This window comes from Meles meles, chromosome 17 (genome assembly GCF_922984935.1).
Source record: "Meles meles chromosome 17, mMelMel3.1 paternal haplotype, whole genome shotgun sequence".
NCBI lineage: Eukaryota > Metazoa > Chordata > Mammalia > Carnivora > Mustelidae > Meles > Meles meles.
In genome coordinates this window covers 13,482,174-13,500,949 of record NC_060082.1, presented here as the reverse complement: position 1 = coordinate 13,500,949, position 18,776 = coordinate 13,482,174, and the positions used below count along the sequence as shown (strand labels likewise).

At 42.9% G+C, this 18,776-nt stretch overlaps 1 protein-coding gene across 3 annotated transcripts in view; it reads left to right on the top strand.

The window, feature by feature from the left end:
• The window catches only part of TGFB2 (transforming growth factor beta 2), an 80,119-nt gene that overhangs the window by 50,480 nt on the left and 10,863 nt on the right, over positions 1 to 18,776 (top strand). The window lies entirely within an intron of this gene.

Below are 18,776 nucleotides of genomic sequence, written 5' to 3'. Positions count from 1 at the left end.
CCCTCCTTCTGTCCTCTCTTTCCTATCTCCTGCCCCTTCACTAACCTCCTTCTCTGTCCAGCTCTCCCCACCCCCATTTCCTGTCTGCCTCTGCCCTGCATTATTTCAGGCAGCCCTGACATCGCCGTCATCTCTCTAAGTACAGGTGCTGGGCACCTGTGTTAAAAGATGATGATGATGGGGTGCCTGGGTGGGTCAGTGGGTTAAAGCCTCTGCCTTTGGCTCAGGTCATGATCTCAGGGTCCTGGGATCAAGGCCTGCATCAGGCTCTCTGCTCAGCAGAGAGACTGCTTCTCTTCCTCTCTCTCTGCCTGACTCTCTGCCTACTTGTGATCTCTGTCTGTCAAATAAATAAATAAAATCTTTTAAAAAAAGATGATGGGGGCGCCTTGGTGGCTCAGTGGGTTAAAGCCTCTGCCTTTGGCTCTGGTCATGATCCCAGGGTCCTGGGATCGAGCCCCGCATCGGGCTCTCTGGTCCGTGGAGGGCCTGCTTCCTCCTCTCTCTCTGCCTGCCTCTCTGCCTAGTTGTGATTTCTCTCTGTCAAATAAATAAAATATTTTAAAAAATTAAAAAAAAATGATGATGATGAGGATGAAGAAGAAGTGCCAAGTCACTGACATTCTGAAAGGCTCTTAAAAGCTTCTCAAGTGGATTACAGAGCAGTAGATCACATTTTCTAGAAGCTGAGGGAGATGCAGAACCTCCTACGCCATCCCAGACTCACTGAGTCAGAACGCACACAACGTAGAGCAGAATCTACAGTTTTCACAAGTTCTTTGGGTGATTCGTATGCACTTGGAAACACTGCTCAAAAAGCCCTGAGTCCGAGGAGGGAGGCAGACTTGTGCACGAGTGACTTCCGCATGTCGTAGGGTGATAGGAACGGTGTGTATAGAGGGCAGAGTTGGAGAGATTTCACCAGGGAGTTGACATCTGACCAGGGCCTTGAGAAGCATCGGTTAAAACAGGATGAGGGACGATCGTTCTTGACAGAGGAACGACCCATTCAAAAACACAGCCTTGAAGGGGCCTGTCGAGGGCACCGTGTAGATTGTCCTCGGGAGAAACTGGAGGTGAGAGGAGACTGGGAGAAGCCTGTCCTCCAGGGAGAGTGTTTGGAGGGAAACCAAAAAGGGTCAAGAACACACCAGAGAACCATGATGCTAAGGAGGAGGCACGGGTGACTGTACGACTAAAAACGGGTCTTACTTGAGGAAAAGAAAGATATTGACATCTGTAGGCGGAAACTTCTAGTTGTTCTGGATTCTAAACACTTGGAAACGTTGATACTTTGGGTGAGAATTTTCTTTGTGTTTGTTATGAGGATGAGGAATTACCACACTAATAAATGTTGTGTGTGGGATTGCAGAGAGTAGGTTTTAAAAGTTCTAAAAAGAGTCTTCAAGTACTAGTTTACATGTGTGTTCACGAAAGCTAATTCTTACTTATTAAAATAAATCCTCAAGGACGTCTTCTTGGAGGACCTCAAATCTTGGTGCATGTTCTGAGAGCACCGTGAGGGCAGCCATTGCTTCCGGTCACCTAGGAGAGCGTCAGCATGGGCTTCCTGAGTACCAGAGACTCTGTTAGGCGTGTTATAATTACTGTCTCCGTTAATACTCACAGCTCTACTGCGAGGCTGGCAGGATGAGGTATTCTTTCCTTTTATAGAAATGACTGAAATATAATAGCAGTATAACATGATACTAGTTTAAGGGGTATAACATAGTGATTTGAGGTATGTCTGTATTGCAAAACGTCTACCACAGTAAGTTCAGTTTACATCCATCACTTCCCATAGTTACACAATTCCCCCACGCCGTGGTGAGGACTTTCAAGGTGTACTCTCTGAACAACTTTCAAATACATGCTACAGCATTGGCTACAGTCCCCACGCTGTACCTTGTACCCCCAGGACTTATCTATCTTATTACTGGAAGTTTCGACATTTTTGACCGCATTCACCCATTGGAGGTATTCTTTTGACTACTGTGTTCTTCCTCCTTTTCACAGAGGAAGATGCTGAGTCATAGAGAAAGTAAGTCCCTTGGCCAGGATCACACAGCTAGGAAGGGGCAGGGTGGCCACCCCAGTCCAGCTGTGACTCCCAGGTGCCTGCTTCTCACTACACCTTGTGCATTCCCTACCTCTTTGCCTCGGTATCAGCCAGAAGAGAAGGAAAACAAGAGAAACCAGGCCAGCCAGAGAGTGGATTGGTATCTGGAGGGAAAACAAAGACTGGGTTCTGTGAAAAAGAAGCTAGGGCAAAGGTAGCCAGATAGATAATTCAAGGTAATTAAAAAAATAATAAAAACAAAACCATGATTCCTTGTTCTCTCTATTCTTCTTTCTCAATTAAATTGCCTTTATAGGGGGCGCCTGGGTGGCTCAGTGTGTTAAAGCCTCTGCCTTCAGCTCAGGTCATGATCTCAGGGTCCTGGGATTGAGCCCTGCAGGGGGCTCTCTGCTCAGCAGGGAGCCTGCTTCCTCCTCTCTCTGTGCCTGCTTCTCTGCCTACTTGTGATCTCTCTCTCTCTGTCAAATAAATGAATAAAATCTTGAAAAAAAATTGCATTTATATGTCTCTGTGTATGGAGGATATCATCATGGATTATCCTCCCTGGCTCCGTTTCAGTGGTCTGACTTCAATCAGCTGAAGGCAGGATCTCTTATGTCTTGTTGCCTCTAAGCTGAGTTGCCAAGTCACTGTTACTCTTAGGCCCCTGACCCTGTGCTCCAAGGGACGGCCTCTGATGAGGGCAGAATTAACTTGAGCACTTGCCTTACTCTCGGAGGCCATCTCATCGCCAGGAAGGGACGGGTCCCTTGAGGCTGGTCATTTAGAGGACCTTTAGTGAATTCTTCCTCAGTGACTTCTTAGTGGCTGTGTACCTCTGGGAGGTTACTGCCACATGGGCTCCCCCATCGATCTGCACAGATCGGAGTCCTTGGAAGAGGAACAGCCCAAGACGGAAGCATGTTGTGTGAAGAGGATGAGTGTGGCTGGTTCACTGTCCCTGAACACAGGAACCTGGAAGAAGGTGCTTTTAGAGGGCAAGGAAGGAAGGAAACAATTCCTCATCTGTGGGGAGCTCAATGAGGCAGCAGTCTTACCTCCTGAAACACGGCTAGGAAGTAAGTCAGAGGCCCCTGGCCACCCTCACAGAAGACACAAAGCACACACACAGCTGAGGTCGTGGAAAGGCAGCCTTTGGCCCTTTATTCTAACTCGTGACCAGGGGGGGTCGTCTCTAGGACCACAAGAAATCAGAAGCGCTGAATTAGAAGGGGAGAGCTGGAGGTAGATGCTTTGATGGAAGCGGATGATCCTTTAGACTTGGATTTTTGCCTGCGCACCTCGATGATGCTGGCCCCGAAAATCAGGTCATAGAATGAACGCAGTGATTGTCGCGGGCACTTTTTCTAAATCTCACCCTGTGTGTAGCTAACCCAGCCCTGCCAGCTGTGGCATCCCACCTGGCTCCTGATGTCTGCTGCAATGTCTTTATTTGGAGTCCCATTTTTGGCTTGTTCTCTGACTTTCCACTTGCCTTCAGCAGCCATGTGGCCATCTCCACAGCCTTCAGGAATAAACTCCCTCTTCTAGCCCCAGTACAGAAATTGGTGCTTATGCTAAGAGCCTTGAATTATGAAGGTGAGGTTAGTTGATATTCAGGAAACTGAATACATGCAATAAAATTTCAGAGTTTCGTGTCCCAAACTGCTGACATGTTATTTTGTGGGGGTGGGGGCAAGGCTTGGTGCTTACATGAGGAGATCTTTTGCTATTTGGAGAGCTCCACTATTCAGAAGAACAAAGCCTCTGAAGTTTCCAGATGCCCTTTGATTACTGTATACTTGACACGCAATTGGTATTCTGCTCCCTAGAAAAAGAAGGGTAGGATGACTATGAATAGGTTCTCAGGCTGTTCAGATGGTTGAATGGGTAACTTATTAGAATTCCTCAGGGCATTGGTTTTAAGCAGGGGGAGAATGTGTGTGTGTATGTGTGTGCACGTGCAAGTTCATGGGTAGGTGCTGGTGCTCCCCCGAGTATGAAAGCCCTGTGGGAACTTTCCTAAGTCCCGCCCACAGTCCCTTTCTCTAGATTCCAGTTCTCCCTAGAGGGAAAAAAAACCATTAAAAACCTGCATCTGGACAGGTGTGGTTTGCAAAGGCTCTCAGATCTTTGGATAGACTCATTCTTCATTCTTCATTGCGAATCCCAGATTTCAGGCAGGGTTTGGGGGTCATTCTATCCCATAGGATCTATACGGGTATCCTTCTAGAGTCAGAATACCAGGCTGGAAGTGCCTAAGATAGCTTTTCTGTGAGTGAGTTCACAGTTTGTCCTGTCCGGGGCTGTGTGTGTGTTGATTCTCCTCGCCTGGGAGCATTAGGACACCCGAGCTTCCGTGGAAGTAACATTTAGTTGGCGGGGGACTCGGGGTTCTCACTGCTCTCCTCTCTCTACAGAATAGTCTGTCAGAACTTTGATGAATGGTGGTAAAATAAAGCCTTACTGTCCTCCTGCTCTGACTTTGGTGATGTCGACAGACTGTAAATAGCATATACTGATATGATCGTACAATGACTTCAAGTCTACACCAATGCTGGAGGAAATATGAGGGGGAGAAAGTGCTTTGATAGATGAGGAAAAAGAAGAGGGGGAAAAAAGACACAAACTGAACCTTTTCCAAATGGGAATGACCCTTACCATGTTTTTAAAGCTTTATGCCAAAGGCAGCCTTTATTGGAATATGATCAGATAAAGCTCCAGTGCTCTGGGAATGCCTTCGAACCTACAATCTTGAAAATAGCTCTCAGCTCATTTGGAAATTTGAACACATCTTTCTCTGATTAACCTGCTCCTACATTTATGATTAAAATCATGCCAAGAGTTATAAGAGAGAGAAGATAGGGAAGAGAAACATTCTTCAAAATGAATATCACCAACTTGAACAAAGGCACCTGCCATCTTGGACTGGGGAAAATTCCCAATTTTACAAGTGAATAAATGAGGCCCCAAGAAATTAATAACTTATTTAAGGGCAGTGATGACTTCATGGCCCCATGAGACCACCAACCAATACTTAACGTTAGCTATACTGACCTCAAAGGACCTTGTACCTTTCAGATATTTCTAGCTTCCCCTCACTAACTCACACCCTTTCCAAACTAACTGCTCATTTCAAACTTTACCACCTCTAGGATAATAAGACTTGTACCTGCATGATTGTTTTGACAATCTAGTCACTGAATAACAAGCTACTCCAAAATTTCATGGCCTCAAATAATAATCCGTTATCCGACACTGTGTCTCAGAAGTACAGTCTTTCCGCTAATAGAGATAGCCTCATAGTACTCTTAAAGCAAAAGCTGGGAGGATCCCGAGAAATGCCTCAGAATTCATTTTTTTTCCTGGAGGGGGAGTTGTGACAGTTTGGGGTGGGAGGCAGCCTGATATCTGGATTGGACTCCTTGGGTGGAGCCATCTGTCTGAATCAAGAGATTCCCTTGAGCCCAGCAATATTTACAGCAGGGATATCTGAATAAATCAGATTGAGATCAGAGCAGATTTGGTTCATTAATATGCACAGTGATTTCTTTAATCATATTGGGACTCCTTTTACCGTGTTTCAGTGTGTGCGCTGATATCCCGGGATTCAATGATTCCATCTATGCTCTCTGTTCACCCTTTACGAGGCAACATGGTGGCAGGTTCAATGGAAAGAGCACTGTGGCCTAAGTTTCCTTAATAATTCCTGATTAGCTTGGTGTTTTTTGGAAGGGTGAGATTAAACAATGTCTCTACCTCCCAGATGGAGAGTGGGCACTCAACATGTGCTGGTTCAATTCCTTCCATGTCATCTCTTCGATTTTGGCTTCAAAACCTTCGATTCCTTGAAGAGGAAGAGCCCTAACAGAATTACCCGCCCAAGTCAGTTGCCAGATTATTTTTAAGATTAATTTGTTAGCTTCAGGCCACTAATAAAATCATGCACAATCACTCCTTGGGAGACAAGGGGATGTCATGAGCTCATACATCATAAAACATCGGGAGAAAAAGGTCATCTTCTTGCATGGTGCTGGTATGAGACCATTAGTGTTGGTGGCAGATAGCTTGGGGGAGTACAGTCTGCTGATGGGTGCCTGTTGGTTAGTAGAAGATAAATGTGCTGAGACGAAATAAACTCAAGAGGATTTCAGAGGAATTCTGAATCTTATATATGTGATATATAGAGCACATATATATGTTATATATATGTGTGTGTGTATATGATTTAATATATACACATATAATCTCTGCAAAATATTTTAAACTATGCACACCCTAAGGCTTTACAGTGAAAATGCAAGGCTGATGGCTTGAGCCTGCTTTTGAAGGGACTCTAAGGCAGCAAAACGAAGGGTGAGGTTCTGTCACTGTGGGGAGCATGGCACTGATGGGGTTAATAAGAATTGCCCCCTTTTCCGAACCCCAACCACACGCACATGCACGTGTTCCTACGCACACACACGCGCGCGCACACACACATACACACACACACAGTTCAGTTTTCATTTCTCATTATTGCCCAAGGGTGTGTAAAATAAAAAGAGGTCAGCCAAAAAAACCGACTGTCTGTTAAGTTAGACTTGCAAAAAGTGCTACTGAAAAAAAAGTTATACTGTGCTTCTGTTGTACAGAATTTTACAGCATACAATCCCCTTAATGCTGATCCTGACTCTGGCGTCACATTGGAGACACACAGTAGAGTAACCCGCTTTAAAAAAAAAAAAAAAGCCATGAGGCATATATAATAAACACTTTGTTTGCACAAGGATATTAATATCTCTGGTTTTTTCAAACTGATCGAATGACAGGCTTGCCTCAGGAGGAAATCGGATCGTCATCTTTCGGGTTAAGTCATGACGTTACTCAATGTTAACCTTGAGAGCAGATGGGACCCCAAAAGTTGTGCAAATAGTAGTCCTCCCCACCATATTGAAAGAAATATGGATAGTCATGCAATAGTTACTAATAATTCCATGTTCCTTTTGTGGAATATGATTGTGTAATGGTATTGATAATTATCACCAACACACAGGGCGCACAGTATGCTAGGCACGATTTGAGTGTTTTATATAGATGGAGTCATTCAATCCTTATGATAAGCCTCTGAGGTGGGTTCTTATCTTCATTTTATGAAAGAGGAAAAGAGGAAACTGAGGCACAGAGAAGTTGAGTAACGTGCCCAGGCCCTTGCAGAGGTAGAATTCGAACCCGGGCAGTCTGGCCCCACAGGCCATGCTCTGGACAACTTGCCCACACTGGCAGGAAGAGCTCAGGCCCTGGGGTGGGGCCAGTGGGAGTTCAAGGTGTGGTTTTGCCCCTCCGGTCGGAGAGTCTGAGGAAGTCACACCAGTGAGCCAATTTCCACATCAGTAAAATGTGAGTAAAAACACCTCCTTGGCCAGGACGTCGTAAAGCGAACACAGAATGCATGGAAACTCCTAGCACAATGTACTTCGACTCAGTGGTTACTCTCATATTATTACTATAGTTGCCAAAGCATCAAGTTTGAACTTTTCTAAGACACAGCCTCTTCAATTTTTGATCTGCTCACAGTCTTGTAAAAATGAAAACTCCCTCTGGTCTCCACGGCTGTGGGTTCAGGCTCTCGGTGGCTGCCCCGGGAGTTCGCTTCAGAGCCTCCTAAAATACTATTTTCAACTCAGTTCCACTCCTGGCGGTCTCACTCAGTCGCTGAGGAGCAGCTCCAGGCAGGAAAGAAGAGAATCTTTGTGGAGGGGTTTGGGGGCGGGGCAGGGGTAGGGGGCTGGGTTCATCTTCTGCCTCTTCTTATTTATTAGCGTTTTGGTCTTACAAACCACTCATGTCTCCGAGCCTCAGTTTTTCATCATAAAATGGAGATCACGGTTCTAATGAGTCACGGGGAGGAGATGCACGTGAACGGTCTGGCACGTTGGATGCACGAAAAGTGTGTTATTATCAGGGTTTTGCTTATCATCCGGAACATGGTTTATATTTCCCCTTGACATGGCTTGTGATCATGACACCACAGTGTAATTTTGTCACTCATGTCTGGTTGGATGAGGGCTCATCGGACCGACTTCCTGTTATAAGCGGGGCAGGGCGGGCTCGTGGGGAGCAGTTCCTTGTTTGCTTCGTAAGTCTCCGTTTTAAAAAATCTTCTTAATGTCTGCCAACTGTTGGACAGCCTTCACTATGGCAAAAGATGGTTCCGAGGGAGGATGTATGTTTATTTCTTGATATTCACAAGTGCTCGTTTTTTTTTTTTTTTTTTTGAAAACCTCTCCTCTAGAACTGGGTTCAGAGCCTACAAATACATAATTGGGAATTCCTTCAATGGAAACAGATCCGAACCTCTGAAAGGTGGTGTTAATTTTTGGAAACTGCCAAAGTTCTGGTGAAGAGGAAATTGAAAAGTAATTAATTTTCCTCCATGATAGCTGGTTTTCAAAGACCGATCTGAAATCCAGCTCCTTCTCATCTCTGCGGCTGCTACTCTCGTCCAAGGGGGTTTTGCCTCTCGCCTTTGCAGTAGCTTCCTGGCAGGTCCGGGTGTGCCCCCCCCCCCCAGCCTGGCTGTTGCCCCCTGACCTCCTTAGAGTGTGTGTGTGTGTAGTTAAGAGTGATTCCCACTGAGATGTGGGTCAGATCTCAATCCCCTGTTGAAAGCCATGTGATGGCTTCTCACCTCGCTTCACCAAGGAGCCTGTGCCTGGGCCTGTTTCTCTCTAGGCCTCCAGGCCACCCCCTCCCACCCCGCCTTTCTGCCCTCACTCAGGTCCCTCCCCCGCGCCTCCTCCTCCTGGCTACAACTCAGACACCTGCCTTTACTCCCTCCTAAACTCTGGCCACTGTGCTCTCCTCCCACATTGTCCTTCCCGCCTCTCTTCCTTCCCTCTAGTGCTTCCTCAGACGTCACCGGCTTACAGAGGCCTTCCTGTCCACCTTAACATCTCAGGGCCCCTCTTCCCAACATTTCCTACCCCCACTCTCCACTGCATGCTCCCTCTCCATGCCCTTCATCATTTGGCTGTACTTGATCTTTTGTATTTTATCTGCTTTACCTTCACCCCTGGAGACAGATTCCCAGAACGGTACGTGGTACACGGTGGGTGTTCAACAAATGTTTTCCAAGGAATTGAAGACGTATTTCAAAATGAGATTCAAGTGCAAGGAGCTGTTGTGAAATAAGTGTGTAATATCATGAGAGGACTCTTCTGAGAAATATTTTTCCTTTATTTGGATTTGGAAATTCTGCTACATTTGTTTTAAAGATATCTGTTGAACTATCGAGAAAGAAACATGTATCTACCCCCTTTTTTTTGTTATTTATTCAGAGCTAGTGCTGGTTAAGTGGATAATAATGATGTAAGTACAAAAAAAATTACATAAGAGATTTGTGAAACTGATATTCTTAGGTAACCCATAAACTCTATGTCTGCAGAAAAACCGGAGTCATTATTTTATTTTTCTACTCATTGCTTTATAATCTCACCCCCTAAATTAAAGTTCTCAACTGAATATAAGAAGGGACTTAAATTGTAATGTAGGCCATATGTGTTGTTGGGAGCCAGGAAGTAGGAAAGGGTGTTAGAAGTATGGTTTTCAAGTATGTGTGTGTTGGTGTCAAGTCAGAGTGGACTTGGAAAGAGAGATCAATCAAAAAAATCAGAAGATATGGCCCCAGAGAGCTTGCAGTCTTGTTGGGGAGACTCCTTCCTCCCACAGCAGGAAACAACTGGAATTATCAAAATCCGCAGTCCTAGGCTGTGTGGTCCGGCCCCAAGGATAGACGTGATTTGAGGTCTTGACCTAGTTTCCCTTCAGATGCTGTCGCTGACTGTTGGCCTGCACCGATGTGACTTTTGCCCAGCTGAATCTTTTTTTTCCCTCTGCTGTGTCATTCGTAGGTGATGGTCTTCTGCATGCTATTGAGCTGTGACATCTGAGAGACTTTGTGTTCACACAAAGGACTCCTTCATCCCTCAGACCTGTGGAAATGAATTTACTTGTTTATGCATACGGGCAGTCAGCACAAAGGCCCATCTGTAGAGAATGAAAAAAAATGGAAGGAAACAATAGAGAATTATACGGTGTGTTCATCCCAGAGGCAAGGCTTTCCTGTGTGTGTGCGTGTGTGTGTTTGTGTGTGTATGTGGAGCTTGAAGACCTCTCTGGCGACATTTCCATAAAGGTCATTAGAGATCTATATGCCCTTCTTTATCCTAATTGTACACGGATATGTATAATACAGGAACTCTGTGCCTTACAGAGAAAGACTTACTGTAGTGACACAATAACGAAGATATCTGAGACCCAGAGACACTGTATTTTTATGTGTGTCTTTCTTTTGAAGCTGATCTGTACTCCATGGGAGTCTACTCTCTAGGCCCTCTCGAAGCTCTTGTGAGGTATACATTACCACCTCCTCTTAGAGGGATGCAATTTCAAAGGAGCCAGGGCAATTACAAGACAGGGCGATGGGAGAAGCAAGGTAAGTATTGGGTCCGTTAAGCCACTTCTGAAGGATCATCAGGTGGTCTGTCTGTGTGTTAAGCACCCTAGAGTGACCCAGCCTTGTTCAAGGAGCCTGCAGGCGAGCAGGAACAGAGAGCTACATTTATGCCTCAGGGGAAGAAAAGCCATTTCCCTACTTCTGATTCTCTGTAAAGCCCTACTTTCTATTACTTGAAAATTCCCTTCCTTGCTTTTTCTCCCTTATTTTCATTCCACAGTGAAATATATTAAATAGAAAGAGTAAAAGACAGTATAAAGTTGCTTACACTGATTCTTTCTGTCCTCCTTGTCATATACATAAATATGATAGATAGACACACACATAATCTCTGTGATGTGTATGCATAAAATTCCAAATGTGTAGTATAAAAGATGGATTGTTCAAGGGCTTATTTATCACTTGATTGTGTGTGTCTTTCTAATGAAGTCTGCTAGTCAACAAGCCTTTGCCAAGAACGGACTGTGCAAATTCAGTGGCATACTTTGTGGAAGAATAAGAAAGAGCCAGAACGTCCTTTGTTTTGAAGGACTTCATGGTCAGAACATTTGGAACGTACTCAGCCCAGTGTAACATACGAACACTTATTGTGATAGTTTAATTGTGTTCCCTCAAAAAAAGACATGTTGAAGTCCTAATCCCTGGGACCTCAGAAGGTGACCTTTCTTGGAAATAGAGTCATTATAGATAGAATCGGTTAGGTCAAAATGAGGTCCTACAGTGGTAGGGGGTAGACCCCTCATTCTGTATGATCAGTGTTCTTAGAAGAAGATGACCATGTAAAGACAGAGACACACTGAGACAATGCCATGTGAAGACAAAGGCCGAGATCGAAGTTAGGTAGCTTTAAACCAACAAATGCCAAAGATTGCCAGCAAAACACCAGGTACTGAGAGAGGTAAGAAAGGATTCCCTTCTGGAGGCGTCCCAGGAAACATGGCCCAGCCAACACCTTGATTTCTGACTTCTGACCCCCAGGACCATGAGAGAGTTCATTTCTGCTCTTTTAAACCACCCGGTTTGTAGCGCTCTGTTCCAAGAGCTAATGTACCAAGTACATTAATGTACTTCCGGGGCAAACTCCCCCTAAGTTCAAGCTTCCGGTACTTAGGATGGGTGAAGGAGCCCTGTGGAGAAAGGAAGATGCCATTTATTTGTTCTCTTTTGTAATGAGCCAGGACGTGTCTATGATGTGGCCTGTGTTCTCACAGTGCCCAGGGTTCTTGCCAGCCTTTCTGACGTTAGTAGTTACCTGTCACTTTGGTGATAGTTATCTCCTTGCTCCCGGTCATGCCCTGCATCATGACCTCACTGTGGCCTGTGAAGGCAGGGCTCTCAGTTGTTGTTGGGAGACGTCATTCCCTTACTAGAGCATAGACTCTTTTAGGAGCGGGGACCTTCTTACTGTCCCAGACAGAAGAGTAATGCCTTGCTCACAACAAGTGCTTCAGAGGAAGTGAGCTATGAAATACATTGGAACAGATTAAGAAATGAAGACTCATGCACGTATAAAGTGCCCAGCAATTATTCAACAAATGAATCAGTAACCAAACTAATGAACTGATCATAAAAATATTTCAGAACTTATAGGTTGCTTTTGGTTTTTTTTTCATATGGACAAACATCTCCTCCACAGTCAATGCAAGGGGTATATCAGAGAATCATCTGTTCCTCCCGCAGAAAAGCCAAGAAACACCCTCAGGAGTGGGCTCTGTTTGTCTGTTTGCAGGAGAGGAAAGGTTAATGGAAGCAAGATTTCAATTCAGAGAGTCAAATCTCTAAAATTAAATAAATGAATATGAATTCTTTAAGCCTCCAGGGTCAGCAAACTAGAGTACAGGGATTATGGGGATGTAAATAAGCGTATGTTTCCCTCTCTCTTTTAGTAGCTGGTTATTCCCTTGGAAGAAATGGACATTTATGCACAGGCAGGCTTACCCTTGAGGCCGGTGTGCAAGGGGCTGAATACTTGGCACACACAGTGATTGTTGAGGGACTCGGACGAGAAAAGGGATTTCAGAGTGAAAGTGACTATTTCATCGAAAAGCTGAGCTGAAGAGTAGGAAGGTTTTTGTGATTGCTAAGCTTGTTTTTGTTTTTAAGTAAAAACTGGGAGAGTGGGGAAGGCATACTGATAGGGATTCTAGTCTAAACGCAGAGTTGGGACATGGAATATATGTTTTAGGGATAGGGTTTAGATTAGTTTTCTAGGGATGAGAGGCAAGTCTAGGCTGATAGATTGGTAGCAAGTTATGTCTTAAATACTAAACTATGGGATCTGGAGTTTATTCACTAGACAGTAGAACCCTCTGGAAGATTTTGACCAGATAAGGAACATAATTATAATAATAATTCACGTTTATTGAATACCAACAATGTGATAGGTGCTTTCCCTACTCATGTGTTATTTATTTCTATTAACAACCATAGAAGGTGGGTTTTATTAACCCATTCCATAAATAAGAAAATCACAAATCCAGTAAGTGCTAGTTTATGTTTGCCTGACTTCAAAGCCTATGAAACATTTTGTTGCATTAACGATTTCCAAAGGCACTTGGCAAGCCCTATGGGGTTCTTCAGAGAAACCTAACGGACCACCGGATTCGATTGTCAGTGGCAAAATGGACAAGACTCCTGAACTAAACTGGGCCTCACACCTCACAGTAGTGAACTACTTTTTTCTGCTGTATATAAGGAGTGTTGATTAAATCATGGACTGTTGATTAAAGAAACAGGGCCAACCAGGAAAGAAGGACCCAAGGATCCAGCAAGAGGTTATGGTTTTGGCTCTAAGTGATTTAATGACTTTACCATCACCCTGATGAATAGCATATATGTTGAGTAGCAAACAAGCTTCAGAGAGCTCCCAAGAGGCTAAAAACCAAGGTCAAGGTCAAATAAGAAGTTCAAAATTAACTGAGATAATGTGCAATTTGCACTTAGGTTCAAGAATGAATCGCATAAATGTAGACTAGAGCTCTGGTTCTCAGAGTCGACCAGCAGCTTGCGCATCGCCTAGGAATATGTCAGAAATGCAAATTCTTGGGCCCCAATCTCATCTCTATTAGATCAGAAAGTCTGGGGGGTTAGGGCTTAGCAATCTGTGTTTTATTTAGTAAGCCCTCCAGATGTTTCTAATGTAGGCTGAAGTTAGGGAACCATGCAGCTAGATAAACCAACCTTCTCTTCCCTTTTTGCCCCCCTTCGTTTCTGTCTCTATTCCATGTCATTCCAGAAAGGATTTGGGATGGAAAATCTGACTTAACAGTTTGTGTCAGGACAAAGGTTTTATTTTATAAAAAGTTTACTATGACTCAATGGTGTGATGTGTCTGCTGCCAAAAGTAAATAGTTTGCATTAAAAATAGTGACCAGAACAAGGGAAGCAATCACCCCTCTTTTCCACATGTGGCGCATTCTGTAATATTCTCCGCGTCCTGCTCCACGGCCTCCGAGTGCGCTGAAGAAGGGATTATAAGAGGAACATCAAGGTAGGGGCTTAACCAGGATGGTGAAGGACCTGAAACCTCGTCCTGCAGGAAGCCGTTGAGAGAGGCGCCTCCTACGACTGGGGCCTGACATAGAAAAGAAAGAGAATTTCATCTCTTTTTCCAGAGAACAAAACATAATATGGGGAAACCCTCTCTACTGGAATGAAGAGGTCGGGATGTTAGTCCAGACTTTTCTTATAGGGCTGTGATCGCCCAGGTAAGTATTTCAGTCTTCTTTGCGTCTGGTTGTGTACCTTGGATGGTAAGGGCCATGATATCCACACCACAGGGTTTTTGTGAAGACCAAAAAACATGAACCTGCGGAAATACTTGAAAAACCGGAAATGATAGTACCCGTATGAAGCAATGATATTATTATTAAGTAAGACTAGTTGGTGGAGATTTTGCATCGAAAAGAAGGAAGGATTACAACATACAAATTATTCAGAAGTGAGAGGGCCTTCCTCAAGACGTTGTGAGTCCAACATCACTAGAAGTCTTCAGAGACCGAGATGTCAATGAATGAAGCGAATTGTATGGGTTGGAGCCGATGGCCTTCTGGGACTTTTCTGACACGGATACTTCATGGTAGGAAGTTAAAGAGTGTGAGGTCAGGCACATCTGAGAGACTGTGCTCTTGGGCAGCAGAGGAAATTCTTAATTCAGCATTTGCTAATCACTCTGTGCCAGGAACCACAAACATTTAAATGCTTTTAAATGTTAAGTACATTAAAAACATTAAATGCATTTAAAACAACAACTAGTTACCCTAGTGTTGGGAATTTTCTCTACAGCCCTATTGTTAAGTTTACCTTTGCATTAGAAGTTTGTGTTGAATTGGCTCCCTAGTTATCCTGTAGGTCCATTGATGTCTGAATATGCAAAGTAAAATAGAATTTCTAATGCTTTCTTTCTCTCTTTCCAGTGTCTCATAGGAGAGGAATAGGTATTGCCCTTGGTGTCTAAGCCAAATCCTGAGTTGATTTATATTGTTATTCCTTTAAGACTAAGATTTCCTCTGGCTGTAATTTTGCATCTAGTCTTCTATTTCTTTCTTTCTTCCTTTTTTTTGGCCCTGAACTATTGGGTAACATCAGTGACTTTTGCCTCGATCCACTCCTGATTGGCTGCTTTCCAGTGCCAGAGAGATGAATGGATCCTTTTGTGTAGGGAGTTTTGTAATTCAGTGTAGAGTTTAGAGCCTTGCCAAAGGTGGTATGTGGGTATTTTGCACATATTATAGATAATGTGTGTATATCAATAATGTAATGAAGGTAACATTCATACCCACTCTGGGTGGTACCTAAGCGAGAGGCAGCTAAATTTCATTTTCAGTATGCTTTCTAATTCAATCAGAAACAGTTGTTGGTCTGTTATTTTAAAAAAAAGTCAAGGCAGGGGTTTTATAGAAACAGGAGCGAGTGAGTGAGAGAGGTAAATAGATATTTTAACTTAAAACATATATATGTATATGCATATACATACCCCAAGACACACACACACACATACTTTACATGCTTTGTGTTTTATAAAAGGCCAAGGACTTTTCCATGGCTCTGCCTACTGCCAATCCACGTTGTATTTTTTGCATGAACCACATCCATTATGCAACACCTACAATTTCTAGTTGTTCACTTCTTTGAAGAAGAAAGAAATTTCAGGACAATGTGTTGAGCAACACAAGTACAGGATCCTTCTAGGGTTTTTTGTTTGTTTGTTTTTTAAGATATTTATTTATTTATTTCAGAGAGTGAGCTGGGGGAGGAGCAGAGGGACAGGGAGAGAATCCCAAGTGGACTCCATGCTGCGCATGGAGCCTGATGTGAGACTCGATCTCAGGACCCTGAGGTCATGACCTGAGCCAAAATCAGGAGTTACACACTTAACCAACTGAGCCACGGAGGTGCCCTAGGCTCCTTCTAGGTTTTTATTTCATTATTCCTTTTGTTATTTCTTCTATAGCTGTCTCTCTGACATCTGAAATTAGAAAAAGACTTTGTTTTGGTAAAATATACATAAATTTAACCTTTTAACCATTTTTTAGGTATGCAATTCAGTGACATTAAGTACATTTACAATGTCATATAACCACTACCACTCACTATTTTCAGGAATTTCCCATCATCCCAAACAGAAACTCTGCACCCATTAACCAGTAACTCACCATTTTCCCTACCCATCAAGCCTGGTGTCTTCCATTCTACTTTTATCTCTATGAATTTGCCTATCCTAGGTGCTTCATGGAAGTGAAATCATCTTTATTCATCCTTTGGTGTCCGGCTTAGGTTACTTAGCATAATGTTTTCAAGATTCATCTGTGTTGTAATATGTCAGAATTTTGTTCATTTTCATGGCTAAATAATATGTGTCTATGGTATGTTTCATTTATATTGTTTGTTTATCTGTTGATGAATACTTGGGTTGTTTTCACTTTTCAGTGATTGTGAGTAATGTTGCTTGAACATTGGGATGCAAGTATCTGTTTGAGTGCCTGCTTTCAGTTCTTTTGGTTATATACCTAGGAGTGGAATCACTGAGTCAAATGGTAATTTTTTGTCTACCTTTATGAGGAACCACCAGACTGGTGTTTTGTTTTGTTTTGTTTTGCTTTTAAGTGTTTTTAAAGCAACTTTTCTGTACTGAAGACTTTCCTAAGCATTCACCTTGGTTTTCACAGAAGAAACAGCTCTCTTAACTTTGGGACCTGCATTTCATCCTTCCTAGACCATTTGATTCCCCTGGATGATTACAATATCAAGCCCAACTGTCATACACTGGTTTAGAAACATGTACAGTTGATATTTGCTAAGAATATGACTCAACAGGTAACACCAGGAGTTCTTGGAACATACTAGAGAGGAGTTTTCTAGCAACGAACCCCAGCATACGCCAATATACATTAAAGAACAAATGGAGAATACTGGTGAATCTGGCTAGTTGAGTGGAAGCCAGTTCAGAGAGCTTCTAGTGTTCATCTGAACTATCTTTGTCATGATATGATGTATAGAGGAATTTAGAAGCGACTCTGGCTCTAGAAAAAAATGACAGCTGCATGTTCACTACTTTTCACATTCAATACACTCGTCGGGAGACTGGGAAAGATGACAGAAAAGGCTAAAATGGAGTGAGAGGTTGACTGATCTAGTCATTTTTGTATAAACTCTTGAGTTTGAGGAAGTCCTTATCAATAATAGCAGTAGGTTGATTTTCTTCCCTTCCCATTTAATTTTGTGTGGGTGTTAAATGAAAGATAACCAGGGATTAGAGAGGTTGTGTCTATTCTTAGAAAAAAGATACCTTTTAAGATAAGATTTCAGACTTTCAGATGTGATTAGAACGTTTTCTAGCCAGGTCTGAAACAACACCACGAAGCTGGAGGAGGAATAATTTTATAGAGCATCATTCATCCCAGTTAGTGACCCAAGTGATTAAAGGTTTGGGAAATTGCCCCTCTAAATATGGGCTAAGGGAACAGGGTTTATTTAGCTTAGAGAGAGAGAGAGCGGGCATGCTGAGGGGGACTTAATAATAGTCTCCAAGAATATGAGGGACAGTCTATGAGTGATGGAAAGCAGCTGTTTCCTGTTTCCATGGAGGACTTGGTAAGAAAGAATGGAGTTCAGTTGCAACAAGTGAGTTTAAGAACTCCTTGGCCATAAAGTTTGAGACAGCAAACCCACAAGACCAAAGCCACCTCTCTGTTTCAGAATTGTGTAGCTAAGTAGCTGTCATTCTTGGGTGGCTTAAATGGGCTTGTTTTTGAACCAGTGAAAAGACACAGAGGACCTATCAGTCTGGTGAGAATATGAAGCTGTCCACCATCAGAGCCTACTGGTGTTTTGTGGCTGATGAAGCACTTATTAGAGGATGAGATTTAAGAAAGAAAAAAGTTTCAGAATCTTTTGATCTCTTTTGGTCTTCTTTTAAAGAAAGATCCTCTAGATTTACCCCTTCTCTCTGAGGTGGAGAATTTCCATAGATTTGCTGGTTTGTGTTTTTTTCTGTCCATTTGATCAATATGGTCATTAAAACAAATTTCTGTGTCTTCAGTGATACTTATATCAGAGATCGATATCATAGATATTTGATATATTTTATATATACACACACACACACACACATATATATACAATGTGTAATTACTAAAACAATGAAAGCAATGTTTTGTTCTAGACATTGTGTCTAAGTGTTAGGGATATGAAGATGAATAAGACATACACTGTGCTGATGAGGAACAAAGCAAATATAAAAACATTATGAAATAATGTATCAGTATAGGCGGTCCACTGGGGAAGAAATTTAAAATTAGAAAAACACGTTCTGGATTTGCTACTAATTTTAAGATGGAAATGCCTGAACACTTCTCAACCATTGTTTTATCACTTTAATCCTAGGTTAGTTTAATTATACCATTTGTTATGAATTGGATACGTGGTGTCTTACTTACCCACCTGGGAGTGTTTTCAAGGCAAGGTTTGGTTTCCAGAGGATTGGGCTGCTGGGAGGCTGTATCTTTAAAGGTAGAGGTTTACATCAGGATTAACTGTGTATACATTCCACATGTTTTACTTCCGTTTTGTGCCAACATTTATTTTAGTCTTATTTAAAAATCTTCACTTCGATCACTGAATGTTTCTTGGTCATCTGGAAGGGGGTAAGGATGAATGGTGATTCAAATCTGACCCCATAACTCTTTGCTCTTCAAAATCCAGCACCAGAGTGAGGAAGTT